This window comes from Nerophis lumbriciformis, linkage group LG03 (assembly GCF_033978685.3).
Source record: "Nerophis lumbriciformis linkage group LG03, RoL_Nlum_v2.1, whole genome shotgun sequence".
In the NCBI taxonomy this organism is placed as follows: domain Eukaryota; kingdom Metazoa; phylum Chordata; class Actinopteri; order Syngnathiformes; family Syngnathidae; genus Nerophis; species Nerophis lumbriciformis.
The window spans coordinates 33,792,501-33,812,756 of NC_084550.2; the positions used below are offsets into that span (position 1 = coordinate 33,792,501).

General features: G+C 33.2%; 1 protein-coding gene across 4 annotated transcripts in view; it reads left to right on the forward strand.

Moving 5' to 3' along the window:
- Positions 1-20,256, forward strand: part of rap1gapb (RAP1 GTPase activating protein b) — a 519,058-nt gene that overhangs the window by 172,720 nt on the left and 326,082 nt on the right. The window lies entirely within an intron of this gene.

Here is a 20,256-nt window from a genome sequence, read left to right on the forward strand (position 1 = left end):
TCTTGCTTGATGTACAGCTTAAGTTGTTCAACAGTCTCCTTTCTCATATTTTAGCCTTCATATTGCACCAATGGGAGACAGGTCTGGACTACAGGCAGGCCAGTCTAGTACCCGCACTCTTTTACTATGAAGCCACGCTGTTGTAACACATGGCTTGGCATTGTCTTGCTGAAATAAGCAGGGGCGTCCATGATAACGTTGCTTAAATGGCAACATATGTTGCTCAAAAACCTGTATGTACCTTTCAGCATTAATGGTGCCTTCACAGATGTGTAAGTTACCCATGTCTTGGGCACTAATACACCCCCATACCATCACACATGCTGGCTTTTCAACTTTGCGCCTATAACAATCCGGACGGTTCTTTTCCTCTTTGGTCCGGAGGACACGACGTCCACGTTTTCCAAAAACAATTTGAAATGTGGACTCGTCAGACCACGGAACACTTTTCCACTTTGCATCTGTCCATCTTAGATGAGCTCGGGCCCAGCGAAGCCGGCGGCGTTTCTGGGTGTTGTTGATAAATGGCTTTGGCTGTGCAAAGTGGAGTTTTAACTTGCAATTGCAGATGTAGCGACCAACTGTAGTTACTGACAGTGGGTTTCTGAAGTGTTCCTAAGCCCATGTGGTGATATCCTTTACACACTGATGTCGCTTTTTGATGCAGTACAGCCTGAGGGATCGAAGGTCCGTGATATCATGGCTTACGTGCAGTGATTTCTCCAGATTCTCTCAACCTTTTGATGATATTACGGAGTGTAGATGGTGAAATCCCTAAATTCCTTGCAATAGCTGGTTGAGAAATGTTGTTCTTAAACAATTTGTTCAGGCATTTGTTGACAAAGTGGTGACCCTCGCCCTGTCCTTGTTTGTGAATGACTGAGCATTTCATGTACGCTGCTTTTATACCCAATCATGGCACCCACCTGTTCCCAATTAGCCTGTTCACCTGTGGGATGTTCCAAATAAGTGTTTGATGAGCATTCCTCAACTTTATCAGTCTTTTTTGCCACTTGTGCCAGCTTTTTTGAAACATATTGCAGGCATCAAATTCCAAATGAGCTAATATTTGCAAAAAATAAGAAAGTTTCTCAGTGTGAACATGAAATATCTTGTCTTAGCAGTCTATTCAATTGAATATAAGTTGAAAAGGATTTGTTGTATTCTCTTTTTATTTACCATTTACACAACGTGACAACTTCACTGCTTTTGGGGTTTGTACATGGACATTCTGCTTGCACACGCTGGTCACACCTTGAGGGGTCACATGACCACAAAGAGCTAATGATAATGTGTAATTAATGTGGTCGGATAACACGGAAACTGGACCGTTCATCTTATTAAAGATCCCAATCAATAGAAGCTCCTTTAAGATGAATATTAAACACGTCTGACAACATTAAACATATCTGACAATATTAAACACGTCTGACAACATTAAACATGTCTGAAAATATTAAACATGCCTGACAATATTAAACACGTCTGACAATATTAAACACGTCTGACAATATTAAACATGTCTGACAATATTAAACACGTCTGACAATATTAAACATGTGTGACAATATTAAACATGTCTGACAATATTAAACATGTGTGACAATATTAAACATGTCTGTGCTACATGTGAAGCCTTCAGAGCTGTGGTTCTCAAACGGTTTTCACCGAGGACCACCTGTGGAGGCCCGTTTGTCATACTAAAAACAAAAATATACCCAATGGTAAATCCTAATTATGAGATAAAAAGTCATAATTACATGATAGAAAGTCGAAATTACGAGATACGAAAGTCGTAATTACGAGCAAAAAAGTCGAAATTACGAGACAAAAAAGTTGAAATTACGAGACAAAAAAGTCGAAATCACGAGACAAAAGTCGAATTCACGAGACAAAAAAGTCGAAATCACGAGAAAAGAAAGTCGAAATTACAAGACAAAAAAGTCGAAATTACGAGACAAAAAAGTTGAAATCACGAGACAAAAAAGTCGAAATTACGAGACAAAAAGGGCGAAATCACGAGACAAAAAGGGCGAAATCACGAGACAAAAAGTCGAAATTACGAGACAAAAAAGTCGAAATTACGAGACAAAAAAGTCAAAATTACGAGACAAAAAAGTCGAAATTACGAGACAAAAAAGTCGAAATCACGAGACAAAAAAGTCGAAATCACGAGACAAAAAAGTCGAAATCACGAGACAAAAAAGTCGAAATCACGAGACAAAAAAGTCGAAATTACGAGACAAAAAGGGCGAAATCACGAGACAAAAAGGGCGAAATTACGAGACAAAAAGTCGAAATTACGAGACAAAAAAGTCGAAATTACGAGACAAAAAGTCGAAATTACGAGACAAAAAAGTCGAAATTACGAGACAAAAAAGTCGAAATCACGAGACAAAGTTGAAATTACGAGACAAAGTCGAAATTACGAGACAAAAAGTCGTAATTACCAGCAAAAAAGTCGAAATCACGAGCCAAAAAAGTTGAAATTACGAGCCAAAAAAGTTGAAATTACGAGACAAAAAAGTCGAAATCACGAGTTAAAAAAATTGAAATTACGAGCCAAAAAAGTTGAAATACGAGACAAAAAAGTCGAAATTACGAGTTAAAAAAGTCGAAATTACGAGTTAAAAAAGTCGAAATCACGAGACAAGAAGTTGTAATTACCAGCAAAAAAGTTGAAATTACGAGACAAAAAAGTCAAAATTACGAGACAAAAAAATCGAAATTACGAGACAAAAGTCAAAATTACGAGACAAAAAAGTCGAAATCACGAGACAAAAAAGTCGAAATCACTAGACAAAAAAGTCGAAATCACGAGACAAAGTTGAAATTACGAGACAAAAAAGTCGAAATTACGAGACAAAAAAGTCGAAATCACGAGACAAAAAAGTCGAAATTACGAGACAAAAAAGTCGAAATCTCGAGACAAAAAGTCGTAATTACCAGCAAAAAAGTCGAAATCACGAGAGACAAAAAGTCGTAATTACGAGCCAAAAAAGTTTAAATTACGAGCCAAAAAAGTTGAAATTACGAGACAAAAAAGTCGAAATTACGAGTTAAAAAAGTCGAAATCACGAGACAAAAAGTTGTAATTACCAGCAAAAAAGTTGAAATTACAAGGCAAAAAAGTCGAAATCACGAGACAAAAAAGTCGAAATCACGAGACAAAAAAGTCGAAATTACGAGACAAAAAGGGAGAAATCACGAGACAAAAAGGGCGAAATTACGAGACAAAAAGTCGAAATTACGAGACAAAAAAGTCGAAATTACGAGACAAAAAGTCGAAATTACGAGACAAAAAAGTCGAAATTACGAGACAAAAAAGTCGAAATCACGAGTTAAAAAAGTTGAAATTACGAGCCAAAAAAGTTGAAATTACGAGACAAAAAAGTCGAAATTACGAGTTAAAAAAGTCGAAATTACGAGTTAAAAAAGTCGAAATCACGAGACAAGAAGTTGTAATTACCAGCAAAAAAGTTGAAATTACGAGACAAAAAAGTCAAAATTACGAGACAAAAAAATCGAAATTACGAGACAAAAGTCGAAATTACGAGACAAAAAAGTCGAAATCACGAGACAAAAAAGTCGAAATCACGAGACAAAAAAGTCGAAATCACGAGACAAAGTTGAAATTACGAGACAAAAAAGTCGAAATCACGAGACAAGAAGTTGTAATTACCAGCAAAAAAGTCAAAATTACGAGACAAAAAAATCGAAATTACGAGACAAAAGTCGAAATTACGAGACAAAAAAGTCGAAATCACGAGACAAAGTTGAAATTACGAGACAAAAAAGTCGAAATTACGAGACAAAAAAGTCGAAATCACGAGACAAAAAAGTCGAAATTACGAGACAAAAAAGTCGAAATCTCGAGACAAAAAGTCGTAATTACCAGCAAAAAAGTCGAAATCTCGAGAGACAAAAAGTCGTAATTACGAGCCAAAAAAGTTTAAATTACGAGCCAAAAAAGTTGAAATTACGAGACAAAAAAGTCGAAATTACGAGTTAAAAAAGTCGAAATCACGAGACAAAAAGTTGTAATTACCAGCAAAAAAGTTGAAATTACAAGGCAAAAAAGTCGAAATCACGAGACAAAAAAGTCGAAATCACGAGACAAAAAAGTCGAAATTACGAGACAAAAAGGGAGAAATCACGAGACAAAAAGGGCGAAATTACGAGACAAAAAGTCGAAATTACGAGACAAAAAAGTCGAAATTACGAGACAAAAAGTCGAAATTACGAGACAAAAAAGTCGAAATTACGAGACAAAAAAGTCGAAATCACGAGTTAAAAAAGTTGAAATTACGAGCCAAAAAAGTTGAAATTACGAGACAAAAAAGTCGAAATTACGAGTTAAAAAAGTCGAAATTACGAGTTAAAAAAGTCGAAATCACGAGACAAGAAGTTGTAATTACCAGCAAAAAAGTTGAAATTACGAGACAAAAAAGTCAAAATTACGAGACAAAAAAATCGAAATTACGAGACAAAAGTCGAAATTACGAGACAAAAAAGTCGAAATCACGAGACAAAAAAGTCGAAATCACGAGACAAAAAAGTCGAAATCACGAGACAAAGTTGAAATTACGAGACAAAAAAGTCGAAATCACGAGACAAGAAGTTGTAATTACCAGCAAAAAAGTTGAAATTACGAGACAAAAAAATCGAAATTACGAGACAAAAGTCGAAATTACGAGACAAAAAAGTCGAAATCACGAGACAAAGTTGAAATTACGAGACAAAAAAGTCGAAATTACGAGACAAAAAAGTCGAAATCACGAGACAAAAAAGTCGAAATTACGAGACAAAAAAGTCGAAATCTCGAGACAAAAAGTCGTAATTACCAGCAAAAAAGTCGAAATCACGAGAGACAAAAAGTCGTAATTACGAGCCAAAAAAGTTGAAATTACGAGCCAAAAAAGTTGAAATTACGAGACAAAAAAGTCGAAATTACGAGTTAAAAAAGTCGAAATCACGAGACAAAAAGTTGTAATTACCAGCAAAAAAGTTGAAATTACAAGGCAAAAAAGTCGAAATCACAAGACAAAAAAGTCAAAATCACGAGACAAAAAAATCGAAATCACGAGACAAAAAGATCGAAATCACGACACAAAAAAATTGAAATTACGAGACAAAAAAGTCGAAATTACGAGACAAAAAGGGCGAAATCACGAGACAAAAAGTCGAAATTACGAGACAAAAAAGTAGAAATTACGAGCCAAAAAAGTTGAAATTACGAGCCAAAAAAGTTGAAATTACGAGACAAAAAAGTTGAAATTACGAGTTAAAAAAGTCGAAATCACGAGACAAAAAGTTGTAATTACCAGCAAAAAAGTTGAAATTACGAGACAAAAAAGTCGAAATTACGAGACAAAAAAAATCGAAATTACGAGACAAAAAAGTCGAAATCACGAGACAAAGTTGAAATTACGAGACAAAGTCGAAATTACGAGACAAAAAAGTCGTAATTACCAGCAAAAAAGTCGAAATCACGAGAGACAAAAAGTCGTAATTACGAGCCAAAAAAGTTGAAATTACGAGACAAAAAAGTTGAAATTACGAGACAAAAAAGTCGAAATCACGAGACAAAAAAATTGAAATCACGAGACAAAAAAATCGAAATCACGACACAAAAAAATTGAAATTACGAGATAGAAAGTCGAAATTACGAGACAAAAAAGTCGAAATCACGAGACAAAAAAGTCGAAATTACGAGACAAAAAGTCGAAATTACGAGACAAAAAAGTCGAAATTACGAGACAAAAAAGTCGAAATCACGAGACTAAAAAGTCGAAATCACGAGACAAAAAAGTCGAAATCACGAGACAAAAAAGTCGAAATCACGGGACAAAGTTGAAATTACGAGAAAAAAAAGTCGAAATTACGAGACAAAAAAGTCGAAATTACGAGACAAAAAAGTCGAAATCACGAGACAAAAAGTCGAAATTACGAGACAAAAGTCGAAATTACGAGACAAAAAAGTCGAAATCACGAGACAAAAAAGTTGAAATCACGAGACAAAAAAGTCGAAATCACGAGACAAAAAAGTCGAAATCACGAGACAAAGTTGAAATTACGAGACAAAGCCGAAATTACGAGACAAAAAAGTCGAAATTACGAGACAAAAAAGTCGAAATCACGAGACAAAAGTCGAAATCTCGAGACAAAAAGTCGTAATTACCAGCAAAAAAGTCGAAATCACGAGAGACAAAAAGTCGTAATTACGAGCCAAAAATGTTGAAATTACGAGCCAAAAAAGTTGAAATTACGAGACAAAAAAGTCGAAATTACGAGTTAAAAAAGTCGAAATCACAAGACAAAAAGTTGTAATTACAAGGCAAAAAAGTCGAAATCACAAGGCAAAAAAGTCGAAATCACAAGACAAAAAAGTCGAAATCACGAGACAAAAAAATCGAAATCACGAGACAAAAAAAATCGAAATCACGACACAAAAAAATTGAAATTACGAGATAGAAAGTCGAAATTACGAGACAAGAAAGTCGAAATTACAAGACAAAAAAAATAATCGAAATTTAGAGTTAGATAGTTAAAATTACGGGACAAAAAATTTAAATTACGAGACAATGTCGAAATTACGAGACAAAAAAGTTGAGATTATGAGACAAGAAAGTAAAAAATTACGTGATAAGAAAGTCAAGATTACGAGACAAGAAAGTAAAAAAAATGACGAGACAAAAAAGGCAAATTTTCGAGACAAAGTTGAAATTACGAGACAAAAAAGTCGAAATTACGAGACAAGGAAGTCGAAATACGAGACAAAAAAGTCAAATTTTCGAGACAAAATTTAAATTACGAGACAAGACAGTCAAAATTAAAAGACTAAAAAGTTGAAATTACGAGACAAAATAGTCGGAATTACGAGACAAGAAAGTCAATCTCGAGACAAAAAAGTGGAAGTTACGAGACAAGAAAGTCAAAATTACGAGACAAAAAGATCGAAATCACAACACAAAAAAATTGAAATTACGAGACAAAAAAGTCGAAATTACGAGACAAAAAGGGCGAAATCACGAGACAAAAAGTCGAAATTACGAGACAAAAAAGTAGAAATTACGAGCCAAAAAAGTTGAAATTACGAGCCAAAAAAGTTGAAATTACGAGACAAAAAAGTTGAAATTACGAGTTAAAAAAGTCGAAATCACGAGACAAAAAGTTGTAATTACCAGCAAAAAAGTTGAAATTACGAGACAAAAAAGTCGAAATTACGAGACAAAAAAAATCGAAATTACGAGACAAAAAAGTCGAAATCACGAGACAAAGTTGAAATTACGAGACAAAGTCGAAATTACGAGACAAAAAAGTCGTAATTACCAGCAAAAAAGTCGAAATCACGAGAGACAAAAAGTCGTAATTACGAGCCAAAAAAGTTGAAATTACGAGACAAAAAAGTTGAAATTACGAGACAAAAAAGTCGAAATCACGAGACAAAAAAATTGAAATCACGAGACAAAAAAGTCGAAATCACGAGACAAAAAAGTCGAAATTACGAGACAAAAAGTCGAAATTACGAGACAAAAAAGTCGAAATTACGAGACAAAAAAGTCGAAATCACGAGACTAAAAAGTCGAAATCACGAGACAAAAAAGTCGAAATCACGAGACAAAAAAGTCGAAATCACGGGACAAAGTTGAAATTACGAGAAAAAAAAGTCGAAATTACGAGACAAAAAAGTCGAAATTACGAGACAAAAAAGTCGAAATCACGAGACAAAAAGTCGAAATTACGAGACAAAAAAGTCGAAATCACAAGACAAAAAAGTCAAAATCACGAGACAAAAAAATCGAAATCACGAGACAAAAAGATCGAAATCACGACACAAAAAAATTGAAATTACGAGACAAAAAAGTCGAAATTACGAGACAAAAAGGGCGAAATCACGAGACAAAAAGTCGAAATTACGAGACAAAAAAGTAGAAATTACGAGCCAAAAAAGTTGAAATTACGAGCCAAAAAAGTTGAAATTACGAGACAAAAAAGTTGAAATTACGAGTTAAAAAAGTCGAAATCACGAGACAAAAAGTTGTAATTACCAGCAAAAAAGTTGAAATTACGAGACAAAAAAGTCGAAATTACGAGACAAAAAAAATCGAAATCACGAGACAAAGTTGAAATTACGAGACAAAGTCGAAATTACGAGACAAAAAAGTCGTAATTACCAGCAAAAAAGTCGAAATCACGAGAGACAAAAAGTCGTAATTACGAGCCAAAAAAGTTGAAATTACGAGACAAAAAAGTTGAAATTACGAGACAAAAAAGTCGAAATTACGAGACAAAAAAGTCGAAATCACGAGACAAAAAAGTCGAAATTACGAGACAAAAAAGTCGAAATCTCGAGACAAAAAGTCGTAATTACCAGCAAAAAAGTCGAAATCACGAGAGACAAAAAGTCGTAATTACGAGCCAAAAAAGTTGAAATTACGAGCCAAAAAAGTTGAAATTACGAGACAAAAAAGTCGAAATTACGAGTTAAAAAAGTCGAAATCACGAGACAAAAAGTTGTAATTACCAGCAAAAAAGTTGAAATTACAAGGCAAAAAAGTCGAAATCACAAGACAAAAAAGTCAAAATCACGAGACAAAAAAATCGAAATCACGAGACAAAAAGATCGAAATCACGACACAAAAAAATTGAAATTACGAGACAAAAAAGTCGAAATTACGAGACAAAAAGGGCGAAATCACGAGACAAAAAGTCGAAATTACGAGACAAAAAAGTAGAAATTACGAGCCAAAAAAGTTGAAATTACGAGCCAAAAAAGTTGAAATTACGAGACAAAAAAGTTGAAATTACGAGTTAAAAAAGTCGAAATCACGAGACAAAAAGTTGTAATTACCAGCAAAAAAGTTGAAATTACGAGACAAAAAAGTCGAAATTACGAGACAAAAAAAATCGAAATTACGAGACAAAAAAGTCGAAATCACGAGACAAAGTTGAAATTACGAGAAAAAGTTGAAATTACGAGCCAAAAAAGTCGAAATTACGAGACAAAAAAGTCGAAATTACGAGACAAAAAAAATCGAAATTACGAGACAAAAAAAATCGAAATCACGACACAAAGTTGAAATTACGAGACAAAGCCGAAATTACGAGACAAAAAAGTAGAAATTACGAGCCAAAAAAGTTGAAATTACGAGCCAAAAAAGTTGAAATTACGAGACAAAAAAGTTGAAATTACGAGTTAAAAAAGTCGAAATCACGAGACAAAAAGTTGTAATTACCAGCAAAAAAGTTGAAATTACGAGACAAAAAAGTCGAAATTACGAGACAAAAAAAATCGAAATTACGAGACAAAAAAGTCGAAATCACGAGACAAAGTTGAAATTACGAGACAAAGTCGAAATTACGAGACAAAAAAGTCGTAATTACCAGCAAAAAAGTCGAAATCACGAGAGACAAAAAGTCGTAATTACGAGCCAAAAAAGTTGAAATTACGAGACAAAAAAGTTGAAATTACGAGACAAAAAAGTCGAAATCACGAGACAAAAAAATTGAAATCACGAGACAAAAAAATCGAAATCACGACACAAAAAAATTGAAATTACGAGATAGAAAGTCGAAATTACGAGACAAAAAAGTCGAAATCACGAGACAAAAAAGTCGAAATTACGAGACAAAAAGTCGAAATTACGAGACAAAAAAGTCGAAATTACGAGACAAAAAAGTCGAAATCACGAGACTAAAAAGTCGAAATCACGAGACAAAAAAGTCGAAATCACGAGACAAAAAAGTCGAAATCACGGGACAAAGTTGAAATTACGAGAAAAAAAAGTCGAAATTACGAGACAAAAAAGTCGAAATTACGAGACAAAAAAGTCGAAATCACGAGACAAAAAGTCGAAATTACGAGACAAAAGTCGAAATTACGAGACAAAAAAGTCGAAATCACGAGACAAAAAAGTTGAAATCACGAGACAAAAAAGTCGAAATCACGAGACAAAAAAGTCGAAATCACGAGACAAAGTTGAAATTACGAGACAAAGCCGAAATTACGAGACAAAAAAGTCGAAATTACGAGACAAAAAAGTCGAAATCACGAGACAAAAGTCGAAATCTCGAGACAAAAAGTCGTAATTACCAGCAAAAAAGTCGAAATCACGAGAGACAAAAAGTCGTAATTACGAGCCAAAAATGTTGAAATTACGAGCCAAAAAAGTTGAAATTACGAGACAAAAAAGTCGAAATTACGAGTTAAAAAAGTCGAAATCACAAGACAAAAAGTTGTAATTACAAGGCAAAAAAGTCGAAATCACAAGGCAAAAAAGTCGAAATCACAAGACAAAAAAGTCGAAATCACGAGACAAAAAAATCGAAATCACGAGACAAAAAAAATCGAAATCACGACACAAAAAAATTGAAATTACGAGATAGAAAGTCGAAATTACGAGACAAGAAAGTCGAAATTACAAGACAAAAAAAATAATCGAAATTTAGAGTTAGATAGTTAAAATTACGGGACAAAAAATTTAAATTACGAGACAATGTCGAAATTACGAGACAAAAAAGTTGAGATTATGAGACAAGAAAGTAAAAAATTACGTGATAAGAAAGTCAAGATTACGAGACAAGAAAGTAAAAAAAATGACGAGACAAAAAAGGCAAATTTTCGAGACAAAGTTGAAATTACGAGACAAAAAAGTCGAAATTACGAGACAAGGAAGTCGAAATACGAGACAAAAAAGTCAAATTTTCGAGACAAAATTTAAATTACGAGACAAGACAGTCAAAATTAAAAGACTAAAAAGTTGAAATTACGAGACAAAATAGTCGGAATTACGAGACAAGAAAGTCAATCTCGAGACAAAAAAGTGGAAGTTACGAGACAAGAAAGTCAAAATTACGAGACAAAAAGATCGAAATCACAACACAAAAAAATTGAAATTACGAGACAAAAAAGTCGAAATTACGAGACAAAAAGGGCGAAATCACGAGACAAAAAGTCGAAATTACGAGACAAAAAAGTAGAAATTACGAGCCAAAAAAGTTGAAATTACGAGCCAAAAAAGTTGAAATTACGAGACAAAAAAGTTGAAATTACGAGTTAAAAAAGTCGAAATCACGAGACAAAAAGTTGTAATTACCAGCAAAAAAGTTGAAATTACGAGACAAAAAAGTCGAAATTACGAGACAAAAAAAATCGAAATTACGAGACAAAAAAGTCGAAATCACGAGACAAAGTTGAAATTACGAGACAAAGTCGAAATTACGAGACAAAAAAGTCGTAATTACCAGCAAAAAAGTCGAAATCACGAGAGACAAAAAGTCGTAATTACGAGCCAAAAAAGTTGAAATTACGAGACAAAAAAGTTGAAATTACGAGACAAAAAAGTCGAAATCACGAGACAAAAAAATTGAAATCACGAGACAAAAAAATCGAAATCACGACACAAAAAAGTCGAAATCACGAGACAAAAAGTCGAAATTACGAGACAAAAAAGTCGAAATCACAAGACAAAAAAGTCGAAATTACGAGACAAAAAAGTAGAAATTACGAGCCAAAAAAGTTGAAATTACGAGCCAAAAAAGTTGAAATTACGAGACAAAAAAGTTGAAATTACGAGTTAAAAAAGTCGAAATCACGAGACAAAAAGTTGTAATTACCAGCAAAAAAGTTGAAATTACGAGACAAAAAAGTCGAAATTACGAGACAAAAAAAATCGAAATCACGAGACAAAGTTGAAATTACGAGACAAAGTCGAAATTACGAGACAAAAAAGTCGTAATTACCAGCAAAAAAGTCGAAATCACGAGAGACAAAAAGTCGTAATTACGAGCCAAAAAAGTTGAAATTACGAGACAAAAAAGTTGAAATTACGAGACAAAAAAGTCGAAATTACGAGACAAAAAAGTCGAAATCACGAGACAAAAAAGTCGAAATTACGAGACAAAAAAGTCGAAATTACGAGACAAAAAAGTCAAAATCTCGAGACAAAAAGTCGTAATTACCAGCAAAAAAGTCGAAATCACGAGAGACAAAAAGTCGTAATTACGAGCCAAAAAAGTTGAAATTACGAGCCAAAAAAGTTGAAATTACGAGACAAAAAAGTCGAAATTACGAGTTAAAAAAGTCGAAATCACGAGACAAAAAGTTGTAATTACCAGCAAAAAAGTTGAAATTACAAGGCAAAAAAGTCGAAATCACGAGACAAAAAGTTGTAATTACCAGCAAAAAAGTTGAAATTACAAGACAAAAAAGTCGAAATCACGAGACAAAGTTGAAATTACGAGAAAAAGTTGAAATTACGAGCCAAAAAAGTCGAAATTACGAGACAAAAAAGTCGAAATTACGAGACAAAAAAAATCGAAATTACGAGACAAAAAAAATCGAAATCACGACACAAAGTTGAAATTACGAGACAAAGCCGAAATTACGAGACAAAAAAGTCGAAATTACGAGACAAAAAAGTCGAAATCTCGAGACAAAAAGTCGTAATTACCAGCAAAAAAGTCGAAATCACGAGAGACAAAAAGTCGTAATTACGAGCCAAAAAAGTTGAAATTACGAGACAAAAAAGTTGAAATTACGAGACAAAAAAGTCGAAATCACGAGACAAAAAAATTGAAATCACGAGACTAAAAAGTCGAAATCACGAGACAAAAAAGTCGAAATCACGAGACAAAAAAGTCGAAATCACGGGACAAAGTTGAAATTACGAGACAAAAAAGTCGAAATTACGAGACAAAAAAGTCGAAATTACGAGACAAAAAAGTCGAAATCACGAGACAAAAAGGGCGAAATCACGAGACAAAAAGTCGAAATTACGAGACAAAAGTCGAAATTACGAGACAAAAAAGTCGAAATCACGAGACAAAAAAGTTGAAATCACGAGACAAAAAAGTCGAAATTACGAGACAAAAAAAATCGAAATTACGAGACAAAAAAGTCGAAATCACGAGACAAAGTTGAAATTACGAGACAAAGTCGAAATTACGAGACAAAAAAGTCGTAATTACCAGCAAAAAAGTCGAAATCACGAGAGACAAAAAGTCGTAATTACGAGCCAAAAAAGTTGAAATTACGAGACAAAAAAGTTGAAATTACGAGACAAAAAAGTCGAAATCACGAGACAAAAAAATTGAAATCACGAGACAAAAAAATCGAAATCACGACACAAAAAAATTGAAATTACGAGATAGAAAGTCGAAATTACGAGACAAAAAAGTCGAAATCACGAGACAAAAAAGTCGAAATTACGAGACAAAAAGTCGAAATTACGAGACAAAAAAGTCGAAATTACGAGACAAAAAAGTCGAAATCACGAGACTAAAAAGTCGAAATCACGAGACAAAAAAGTCGAAATCACGAGACAAAAAAGTCGAAATCACGGGACAAAGTTGAAATTACGAGACAAAAAAGTCGAAATTACGAGACAAAAAAGTCGAAATTACGAGACAAAAAAGTCGAAATCACGAGACAAAAAGGGCGAAATCACGAGACAAAAAGTCGAAATTACGAGACAAAAGTCGAAATTACGAGACAAAAAAGTCGAAATCACGAGACAAAAAAGTTGAAATCACGAGACAAAAAAGTCGAAATCACGAGACAAAAAAGTCGAAATCACGAGACAAAGTTGAAATTACGAGACAAAGCCGAAATTACGAGACAAAAAAGTCGAAATTACGAGACAAAAAAGTCGAAATCACGAGACAAAAGTCGAAATCTCGAGACAAAAAGTCGTAATTACCAGCAAAAAAGTCGAAATCACGAGAGACAAAAAGTCGTAATTACGAGCCAAAAATGTTGAAATTACGAGCCAAAAAAGTTGAAATTACGAGACAAAAAAGTCGAAATTACGAGTTAAAAAAGTCGAAATCACAAGACAAAAAGTTGTAATTACAAGGCAAAAAAGTCGAAATCACAAGGCAAAAAAGTCGAAATCACAAGACAAAAAAGTCGAAATCACGAGACAAAAAAATCGAAATCACGAGACAAAAAAAATCGAAATCACGACACAAAGTTGAAATTACGAGACAAAGCCGAAATTACGAGACAAAAAAGTCGAAATTACGAGACAAAAAAGTCGAAATCTCGAGACAAAAAGTCGTAATTACCAGCAAAAAAGTCGAAATCACGAGAGACAAAAAGTCGTAATTACGAGCCAAAAAAGTTGAAATTACGAGCCAAAAAAGTCGAAATTACGAGACAAAAAAGTCGAAATTACGAGACAAAAAAAATCGAAATTACGAGACAAAAAAGTCGAAATCACGAGACAAAGTTGAAATTACGAGACAAAGTCGAAATTACGAGACAAAAAAGTCGTAATTACCAGCAAAAAAGTCGAAATCACGAGAGACAAAAAGTCGTAATTACGAGCCAAAAAAGTTGAAATTACGAGACAAAAAAGTTGAAATTACGAGACAAAAAAGTCGAAATCACGAGACAAAAAAATTTAAATCACGAGACAAAAAAATCGAAATCACGACACAAAAAAATTGAAATTACGAGATAGAAAGTCGAAATTACGAGACAAAAAAGTCGAAATCACGAGACAAAAAAGTCGAAATTACGAGACAAAAAGTCGAAATTACGAGACAAAAAAGTCGAAATTACGAGACAAAAAAGTCGAAATCACGAGACTAAAAAGTCGAAATCACGAGACAAAAAAGTCGAAATCACGAGACAAAAAAGTCGAAATTACGAGACAAAAAAGTCGAAATCACGAGACAAAAAAGTCGAAATTACGAGACAAAAAAGTCGAAATCTCGAGACAAAAAGTCGTAATTACCAGCAAAAAAGTCGAAATCACGAGAGACAAAAAGTCGTAATTACGAGCCAAAAAAGTTGAAATTACGAGCCAAAAAAGTTGAAATTACGAGACAAAAAAGTCGAAATTACGAGACAAAAAAAAATCGAAATTACGAGACAAAAAAGTCGAAATCACGAGACAAAGTTGAAATTACGAGACAAAGTCGAAATTACGAGACAAAAAAGTCGTAATTACCAGCAAAAAAGTCGAAATCACGAGAGACAAAAAGTCGTAATTACGAGCCAAAAAAGTTGAAATTACGAGACAAAAAAGTTGAAATTACGAGATAGAAAGTCGAAATTACGAGACAAAAAAGTCGAAATCACGAGACAAAAAAGTCGAAATTACGAGACAAAAAGTCGAAATTACGAGACAAAAAAGTCGAAATCACGAGACTAAAAAGTCGAAATCACGAGACAAAAAAGTCGAAATCACGAGACAAAAAAGTCGAAATCACGGGACAAAGTTGAAATTACGAGACAAAAAAGTCGAAATTACGAGACAAAAAAGTCGAAATTACGAGACAAAAAAGTCGAAATCACGAGACAAAAAGGGCGAAATCACGAGACAAAAAGTCGAAATTACGAGACAAAAGTCGAAATTACGAGACAAAAAAGTCGAAATCACGAGACAAAAAAGTTGAAATCACGAGACAAAAAAGTCGAAATCACGAGACAAAAAAGTCGAAATCACGAGACAAAGTTGAAATTACGAGACAAAGCCGAAATTACGAGACAAAAAAGTCGAAATTACGAGACAAAAAAGTCGAAATCACGAGACAAAAGTCGAAATTACGAGACAAAAAAGTCGAAATCTCGAGACAAAAAGTCGTAATTACCAGCAAAAAAGTCGAAATCACGAGAGACAAAAAGTCGTAATTACGAGCCAAAAATGTTGAAATTACGAGCCAAAAAAGTTGAAATTACGAGACAAAAAAGTCGAAATTACGAGTTAAAAAAGTCGAAATCACAAGACAAAAAGTTGTAATTACAAGGCAAAAAAGTTGAAATCACAAGGCAAAAAAGTCGAAATCACAAGACAAAAAAGTCGAAATCACGAGACAAAAAAATCGAAATCACGAGACAAAAAAAATCGAAATCACGACACAAAAAAATTGAAATTACGAGATAGAAAGTCGAAATTACGAGACAAGAAAGTCGAAATTACAAGACAAAAAAAATAATCGAAATTTAGAGTTAGATAGTTAAAATTACGGGACAAAAAATTTAAATTACGAGACAATGTCGAAATTACGAGACAAAAAAGTTGAGATTATGAGACAAGAAAGTAAAAAATTACGTGATAAGAAAGTCAAGATTACGAGACAAGAAAGTAAAAAAAATGACGAGACAAAAAAGGCAAATTTTCGAGACAAAGTTGAAATTACGAGACAAAAAAGTCGAAATTACGAGACAAGGAAGTCGAAAATACGAGACAAAAAAGTCAAATTTTCGAGACAAAATTTAAATTACGAGACAAGACAGTCAAAATTAAAAGACTAAAAAGTTGAAATTACGAGACAAGAAAGTCAATCTCGAGACAAAAAAGTGGAAGTTACGAGACAAGAAAGTCAAAATTACGAGACAAAAAAGTCGAAATTATGAACCAAAAAAGTCAAAATTACGAGACAAAAGTCAAAATTACAAGACAAAGTCGAAAATACGATGGTCTCAAAATTACGACAAAAAAGTCGAAATTACGAGACAAGAAGTAGAAAATTACGAGACAAGAAAGTCTAAATTACGAGACAAAACAATTGAAATTACGAGATAAAAAAGTAAAATTTTCGAGTAAAAAAAAAATCGAAATTACGAGACAAAAGTCAAAATTACGAGACAAAAATTGAAATTACGAGACAAAAAAGTCGAAATTACGAGTTAAAAAAGTCGAAATTACGAGTTAAAAAAGTCGAAATCACGAGACAAGAAGTTGTAATTACCAGCAAAAAAGTTGAAATTACGAGACAAAAAAATCGAAATTACGAGACAAAAGTCGAAATTACGAGACAAAAAAGTCGAAATCACGAGACAAAAAGGGCGAAATCACGAGACAAAAAGTCGAAATTACGAGACAAAAGTCGAAATTACGAGACAAAAAAGTCGAAATCACGAGACAAAAAAGTTGAAATCACGAGACAAAAAAGTCGAAATCACGAGACAAAAAAGTCGAAATCACGAGACAAAGTTGAAATTACGAGACAAAGCCGAAATTACGAGACAAAAAAGTCGAAATTACGAGACAAAAAAGTCGAAATCACGAGACAAAAGTCGAAATTACGAGACAAAAAAGTCGAAATCTCGAGACAAAAAGTCGTAATTACCAGCAAAAAAGTCGAAATCACGAGAGACAAAAAGTCGTAATTACGAGCCAAAAAAGTTGAAATTACGAGCCAAAAAAGTTGAAATTACGAGACAAAAAAGTCGAAATTACGAGTTAAAAAAGTCGAAATCACAACACAAAAAGTTGTAATTACAAGGCAAAAAAGTCGAAATCACAAGACAAAAAAGTCGAAATCACGAGACAAAAAAATCGAAATCACGAGACAAAAAAAATCGAAATCACGACACAAAAAAATTGAAATTACGAGATAGAAAGTCGAAATTACGAGACAAGAAAGTCGAAATTACAAGACAAAAAAAATAATCGAAATTTAGAGTTAGATAGTTAAAATTACGGGACAAAAAATTTAAATTACGAGACAATGTCGAAATTACGAGACAAAAAAGTTGAGATTATGAGACAAGAAAGTAAAAAATTACGTGATAAGAAAGTCAAGATTACGAGACAAGAAAGTAAAAAAAATTACGTAATAACAAAGTAGAAATTACGAGACAAGAACGTCGAAATTACGGGACAAAACAATTGAAATGACGAGACAAAAAAGGCAAATTTTCGAGACAAAGTTGAAATTACGAGACAAAAAAGTCTAAATTACGAGACAAGGAAGTCTAAATTACGAGACAAGAAAGTCGAAATTACGGGACAAAACAATTGAAATGACGAGACAAAAAAGGCAAATTTTCGAGACAAAGTTGAAATTACGAGACAAAAAAGTCGAAATTACGAGACAAGGAAGTCGAAAATACGAGACAAAAAAGTCAAATTTTCGAGACAAAATTTAAATTACGAGACAAGACAGTCAAAATTAAAAGACTAAAAAGTTGAAATTACGAGACAAAATAGTCGGAATTACGAGACAAGAAAGTCAATCTCGAGACAAAAAAGTGGAAGTTACGAGACAAGAAAGTCAAAATTACGAGACAAAAAAGTCGAAATTATGAACCAAAAAAGTCAAAATTACGAGACAAAAGTCAAAATTACAAGACAAAGTCGAAAATACGATGGTCTCAAAATTACGACAAAAAAGTCGAAATTACGAGACAAGAAGTAGAAAATTACGAGACAAGAAAGTAGAAAATTACGAGACAAGAAAGTCTAAATTACGAGACAAAACAATTGAAATTACGAGATAAAAAAGTAAAATTTTCGAGTAAAAAAAAAAATCGAAATTACGAGACAAAAGTCAAAATTACGAGACAAAAATTGAAATTACGAGACAAAAAAGACAAAGTAACGAGACAAGAAAGTCGAATTACGAGACAAGAAAGTTTAAATTACGAGACAAGAAAGTCGAAATTACGAGAAAAGAAAGTCAAAATTACGACAAAAAAGGCGAAATTACGATACAATAAAGTCAAAATTATGGGACAAAACAAGTGAAATTACGAAAGAAAAAAGTGAAATTTTCGAGACAAAGAAGTTGAAATTACGAGACAAAAAAAATCGAAATTATGACAAAAGAAAGTCGAAATTACGAGACAAGTCGAAATTACGACAAAAAAAGTCAAAATTATGGTATAAAATGTCATTATTAAGAGATGAATAATTTCGAAGTCATAATTAGGAGATGAAATCGAAACTACGAGACAAAAAAGTCGAAATTATGAGATAGAAAGTCGAAATTACGACATAGAAAATCAAAATCACGAGACAAAAACGTCAAAATTACGAGACAAAAATGTCAAAATTATGAAACAAAAAAGTCGAAATTATGAGCCAAAGAAGTCAAAATGATGATATAAAGTTTTGATTAGGAGATAAATAATTTTGACCTTTTATCTAATAATTGTGACTTTTTATTTCATAATTATAACTTCCCATAGTTTTATTTTTGGGGTCAGCGTTAAGCCTAACTAACCCTCACTTAATAGATGGATGAAGGCGGTTCGTGGAGTACCGGCGGCACATGTAATTGGGCCAATGGAACATTTAACATGTAGATATGTACATGGAGTGCCGGCGGCACATGTAATTGGGCCAATGGAACATTTAACATGTAGATATGTATATGGAGTGCCGGCGGCACATGTAATTGGGCCAATGGAACATTTAACATGTAGATTTGTATATGGAGTGCCGGCGGCACATGTAATTGGGCCAATGGAACATTTAACATGAAGATATCTACTTTACATACAAGAGTACACTGATTTATCTAACAACTTATTGATTTATATGATCACAATCTGCACTTTCTTTATAATAGTGGTTGTTTTTACTGCTGCCTGTCGGAAACAACCAAGCATTGATTGGGAACACTCATCTGAATAGCGTACTTACCACAACATTGTTTTTCTTCAAACTAACAAAGTTTGCAAGTAACGTTCCAAACAATCAGGTAATGCATTTTATAAAGGAAAAAAAAAACATTAAAGACCCTAAAAGTAGCCAAAAACAAACATTGCATTACACAGTCTGTACCGTTGCATTCTGGGGGAAATAACATCACTTAAGATAGCACTGTATTGAGTCTAGCTGCTTTTACTTTGTACTTTCTTCAAAGACAAGAAGTAATATCTTTACCTGAGTGAAGCAGGAAATGAAGGCGTGGCCATCCTGGAACTTAAGGGGTTCCTGGTTCAAATCCGGCTTTTTGCCCTTGTGTCCTTGGGCAAGGCACTTCACCCACACTGGTATAAATGTAACCCAATGGAGACAATAGCATTAAATAAATGTAATTCACCAAAAAGTCAAAATTACGACAAAAAAGTTGACATTACGAGACAAAAAAGTCAAAATTATGGGACAAAATAGTCGAAATTACGAGACAAAAAAGTTTAAATTACGCGATAGAAAGTCGAAATTACGAGACAAAAAACTTTAAATTATGCGATAGAAAGTCGAAAATACGAGACAAGACAGTCAAAATTACAAGACAAGTAAATCGGAATTACGAGACAAGACAGTCAAAATTACGAGACAAGAAAGTCGGAATTACGAGACAAGAAACTCGGAATTACGAGACAAGACAGTCAAAATTACGAGACAAGAAAGTCGGAATTACGAGACAAGAACATTGAAATTATGAGACAAGAAAGTCAAAATTCTGACAAAAAAGTCAAAATTATGGGACAAAATAGTTGAAATGACGAGACAAAAAAGTTAAAATTACGAGACAAGACAGTCAAAATTACGAGACAAGAAAGTCAGA